Here is a 6,201-nt window from a genome sequence, read left to right on the forward strand (position 1 = left end):
TATTTCAGGCATGGAAAGCCAAAACACTCAGGAAAAAAAAAAAAAAAACCCTAAATGAAAGATCTCTGTGAGTGAGATCCCAGTGGAAAGAACAGGTCATCAAAGAAGGAGGTACCATTCTCTGAAGGGAGGAGAGAACTTCCACTTTGAATATGACCTTGTCTAAACAAGATAAGAGTCAGAGAACTCAAGGGGCTTCCATAGCCTTGGAAACTCATGAATGGAGCATGGGGAGATTATTGAGGCCATAAACAGGAGTGTCAATTTGTAAAGTCAACAACAGGAGTCACTGTGCACTTACTCCTCATGTAGGATCTCTGTCCTTAATGTGCTGTACATTGAGACTTAATGCTATAACGAGTACTCAAACAGTATATTTTACTCTGTGTTTCTATGGGGGTGCAAACTGTTGAAAGCTTTACTTAATGTATACTAAACTGATCTTCTGTAAAAAAAAAAAAAAAGAAGAAGAAATTATCAATTCCCAACTTGACTCTCACTGGGATTAAACATGACAATAGGTCTGATCTGATTTCAGCATCATTTAAAAAATCATCTATTATTTTTCACTTTATGTTTCTGTGTGGGAGCAAACTGTTGAAATCTTTACTTAATGTATGCTAAACTGATCTTCTGTATATAAAGAGAATCGAAAATGAATCTTGATGTGAATGGAACGGGAGAGGGAGTGGGAGAGGGGAGGGTTGTGGGTGGGAGGAACGTTATGGGGGGGGGAAGCGATTGTAATCCATAAGCTGTACTTTGGAAATTTATATTCATTAAATAAAAGTTAAAAAACATACTTAGATTATGTCTTATGTCGAGGAATGTTCCTTTTATACCCAATTTGCATAAGATTTTCATCATAAAAGAGTGTGTTTTTTAATTTTTTTGACAGGCAGAGTGGACAGTGAGAGAGAGACAGAGAGAAAGGTCTTCCTTTTCCATTGGTTCACCCTCCAATGGCCACTCCTGGTACCTGCTGAGAGACATTGCTGGGGAATCAACTTACACTGAAGACAGCACAGATCCATTGTGTGGTCCTTGGAACAGAGCTAATGAATATTATACCCACTGGGGCTAGCACTCAGGCACTGTTCTCCTTTGAGGAGAAGAGCTCAGCTTAGCAGATTATACTTCCCTTCTAATTGAAAACAAAAGAGAGAGAAGATTTACCAAACCAAACCTGGGTTTGTCACCGTAGGCATACCCTTAACCAGAATAAATGACAGAGCCTGCTGGCCAGAAGACAAAGTACAGCAAAGTACACAGTCAAACCAAAAGCAAGAAGTAGAAATTAGAACACTAAATAACACCATTGGGAATCTACAGGATACTAAAAAAAAATTCAATTTCTAAGAGTTCCTGAAGGCATGGAGAGAGAGAAACCATTAGAAGGCATTTTTTAGGGAAATACTAACAGAAAACTTTGAAGGTTTGGAGAAAGAAAGGGACATCCAAGTACTAGAAGCACACAGAACTCCCAATAGCCATCACCAGAAAAGAGCCTCACCATGACACATTGTAAACAAATTCAACATAGTGAAATATAAAGAGAAGATTCTAAAATGTGCAGGAGAAACTCCAGATTACATTCAGAGGATCTCCAGTTAGATTTAAGCAGACTTAAAAAAAAAAACTTTTAATTAATAAATATAAATTTCCAAAGTACATAGGTTTTCAAAGTTCATAGCTCTTCAGAATCTTCTAGGCCCTAATGTTATTATATTAAATGAAAGGAAGTCTATACTTACCCTTGTGAATATTTACAGAACAAAAAATAAAACTATCTTAGATTTTTTTGAAACAGTCCAAAATGTACTTCTATGTGCCCATATTTTTCCTATAAATTTAATGACTGAAACTATGGAATAATACACAGTGGTATACTTTTTTCCTTTGTTTTTGTTTTTTTTTTAACTTCAATAAATAAAAATTTCCAAATTACAACATTTGTACTATAGTGGCTTCCTCCCCATAACCTCCCTCCCAGGCAAAACCATTCCATATCCCACTTCCTCTCCCATCCCATTCTTCATCAAGATTCATTTTTAATTATCTCTTTATACAGAGATCAACTTAGTGTATACTAAGTAAAGATTTCAACAGACTGCACCCAAGCAGACATACAAAGAATAATATTTGAGTAGTAGTCTTACCATTAATTCACATAGTACAACACATTAAGGACAGAGAACCTACATGGAATAAGTGTACAGTGACTCCTCTTACTGATTTAACAATTGACACTCTTATATATGACATCAGTAATCACCAAAGGCTCTTGTCATGAGCTGCCAAGGCTATGGAAGTCTTTGAGTTCACAAACTCTGATTTTATTTACACATGGTCATAATCAAAGTGGAAGTTCTTTCCTCCCTTCAGAGAAAGGTACCTCCCCTCTTTGATGGACCATATTTTCCTCTGGGATCTCTCAGAGATCTTTCATTTAGGTCATTTATTTTTGCCACAGTGTCTTGGTCTGCCATTGCCTGAGATACTCTCATGGGCTCTTTGCTGGATCTTAATGCCTTAAGAGCTGATTCTGAAGCCAGAGTGCTGTTTAGAGCATCTGCCATTTTATGAGTCTGTGTGTATCCTGCTTCCCATGTTGGATCGTTCTCTCCTTTATAATTTTATCAGTTAGTATTAGCAGACTCTAGTCTTGTTTATGTGATGCCTTTGGCAATTAGTCCTATCTTTATGATCAATTATGAAATTAAACTGATCACTTTGACTAGTAAGATGGCATTGGTACATGCCACCTTATTGAAATGGATTTGGAATCCCATAGCACATTTCTAACTCTACCCCTAGGGTAGAGCTACCTAAGAATAATTGTGTGTTAATTAAAGAGTTCAACCAGTGTTGTTAAGTAGAACAAAAAAACCCAAAAGGAATAAAATAATAAGTTGTTCCTTGACAATCAGGACAAAGGCTGATCAAGTCATTGTTTCTCATAGTGTCCATTTCACTTCAACAGCTTTCCTTTTAGGTGCTCAGTTATTGTCACAGATCAGGGAGAACATATCGTATTTGTCCCTTTGTGACTGCCATATTGCACTCAGCATGATGTTTTCCAGATTCCTCCATTTTATTGCAAATGGCTGGATTTCTTTCTTTTTTTTTTTTTTACTGCTGTGTAGTATTCTATAGAGTACATATCCCATTTTCAAAACTTATGAGATACAACAAAAGCAGTGTGAAAAGGAAAATTTATAGCAGTAGGTGCCTACATCAAGAAATTGGATCTGGCTGAAAAGCCCATGAGAGTATTTCAGGCATGGAAAGCCAAAACACTCAGGAAAAAAAAAAAAAAAAAAAAAAAAAAAAACCTGAATGAAAGATCTCTGTGAGTGAGATCCCAGTGGAAAGAACAGGTCATCAAAGAAGAAGGTACCTTTCTCTGAAGGGAGGAGAGAACCTCCACTTTGACTATGACCTTGTCTAAACAAGATAAGAGTCAGAGAACTCAAGGGGCTTCCATAGCCTTGGAAACTCATGACTGGAGCATAGGGAGATTACTGATACCATAAACAGGAGTGTCAATTTGTAAAGTCAACAACAGGAGTCACTGTGCACTTACTCCTCATGTAGGATCTCTGTCCTTAATGTGCTGTACATTGAGACTTAATGCTATAACGAGTACTCAAACAGTATATTTCACTTTGTGTTTCTATGGGGGTGCAAACTGTTGAAAGCTTTACTTAATGTATACTAAACTGATCTTCTGTAAAAAAAAAAAAAAGAAATTATCAATTCCCAACTTGATTCTCACTGGGATTTAACATGACAATAGGTCTGATCTGATTTCATCATCATTTAAAAATCATCTATTATTTTTCACTTTATGTTTCTGTGTGGGAGCAAACTGTTGAAATCTTTACTTAATGTATGCTAAACTGATCTTCTGTATATAAAGAGAATCGAAAATGAATCTTGATGTGAATGGAAGGGGAGAGGGAGTGGGAGAGGGGAGGGTTGTGGGTGGGAGGAACGTTATGGGGGGGGGGAAGCGATTGTAATCCATAAGCTGTACTTTGGAAATTTATATTCATTAAATAAAAGTTAAAAAAAAAAAATTGGAAAGGCACCAAAAAATGAGCTATCACTGCATCTCAAGGATCTAGAAAAACTAAATCAAACCAAACACAAAATGAGTTTGAGAAGAGAAATTATTCAAAATTGAATCCAAAAAATACAAAAGATCAGCAAAATGAAGAGCTGGTTTTTTGAAAACATAAACAAAATTGACACACCATTGGCCCAACTAATTAGCAAAAGGAGAGAAAAGACCCAAATCAATAAAATCTGATATGTAAAAGGGAATGTAACAACAGACACCACAGAAATAAAGAGTCATCAGAAATTACTACAAAGAATTGTATGCCAACAAACTGGGAAATCTACCAGAAATGGATAGATTCCTGGACAAATAAAACCTACCTAAATTGAACCATGAAAACATAGAAAACCTAAACAGACCCATAACTGAGTCAGAAATTGAATCAGTAATAAAGGTCCTTCCAAGAAAGAAAAGCCCAGGACCGGATGGATACACAGCTGAATTCTACCATACATTTGAAGAAAAGCTAACTCCAATTCTTCTCAAAATATTCAAAACAAGTGAAAGAGAGAGAATCCTCCCAAATTCTTCCTCTGAAGCCAGCATCACCTTAATTCCTAAACCTGAAAAAGATGCAACAGAAAAGAGAATTCCAGACCAATTTCTCAGATGAACATAGGTGCTAAAATCCTCAATAAAATTCTGTCCAATAGAATTCAACAACACATCAGAAAGATCATCCCCCCAGACCAAGTGGGATTTATCCCTGGTATGCAGGGTTGGTTCAACATTTGCAAATCTATCAATGTGATACACCACATTAACAAACTGCAGGAGAAAACCCATATGATTATCTCCATAGATGCAGAGAAAGCATTAGATTAAATTCAACACCCTTTCATGATGAAAACTCATAGCAAATTGGGTATAGAAGGAATAATCCTCAACACAATCAAGGCAGTTTATGACAATCCCACGGGCAGCATCAAAATGAATGGGAAAAGTTGGAAGCATTCCCACTGAGATCCGGTAACAGACAAGGAGGTCCATTTTCAACATGGCTATTCAATATAATACTGGAAGTTTTAGCCAGAGCCAAGAAAAAGAAATCAAGAGGATACAAATTTGGAAGGAAGAAGTCAAACTAGCCCTATTTGCAGATGACATAGTTCTATACATAGTGGATCCAAAAGACTCCACCAGAAGGCTATTGTAATTTTTAGAAGAGCATGGTAAAGTAGCAGGATATAAAGTCAATACCAAAAAGTCAATAGGCTCTGTATACACAGATAATGCCATAGCTGAGAAGAACTTCTAAGATAAATCCATTCACAATAGCTACATACAGAATCTAGCTCTCTGCTGATGGCCTGGGAAAACAGTGGAAGATGCCCAAGTGCTTGGGTTTCTGCACAAGCATGGGGGACCTGGAGAAAGCATCTGGCTCCCGTCTTCATATCAGCCTGACTCTGGCTCCTTATGTCCATTTGGGGAGTAACCCAGCAGATGGAGATTACTCCCTCCCTCTTTCTGTCTCTCTCTGTCTCTCTCTCTCTGTCTGCCTCTGCTTCTCAGTAGTTCCTACTTTAAAAAAAATAAATCTTTGGGAAAAAAAAGAAATATAAAATATTCCTAACACATCTATGTTTCCCAGATGTAGCAAGGTAGAAATAAGCAAAGAATATTTTCAAATTTCTTTTGGAAACAGCATTACATTGTTGATGATATAAGTTGACCCCACCAGAACTAAATATGAATTAAGTATAAGCCTCACTTATACTTATACTTATACTTATACTCACACAACAGATATATATATATCCTTAATATTCATATAATAGATTAAATCACATATAAAATATAAAAATATAATTAATAGCAAGTGAAATGCAAGAAAAAATGCGAGAGGTGGTTAACATTTTTAAACAATCTATTGAAATTTTCCAGGTAAGTAAAAAATTCAAGAAGAAAATCATATGACCATTTAGATTGAATGTTGAAAAGTGTTTGAGGGGGGAGGGAGAGGGAAAGGGGAGGGCTGGGGGTGGGAGGGAAGTTATGGTGTGGGGAAGCCATTGTAATCCAGAAGCTGTTCTTTGGAAATTTATATTCATTAAATAAAAGTTAAAAAAAGA

The sequence above is a fragment of the Oryctolagus cuniculus genome, chromosome 20 (genome assembly GCF_051225735.1).
Source record: "Oryctolagus cuniculus isolate XC-2025 breed Fujian yellow rabbit chromosome 20, ASM5122573v1, whole genome shotgun sequence".
In the NCBI taxonomy this organism is placed as follows: Eukaryota; Metazoa; Chordata; class Mammalia; order Lagomorpha; family Leporidae; genus Oryctolagus; species Oryctolagus cuniculus.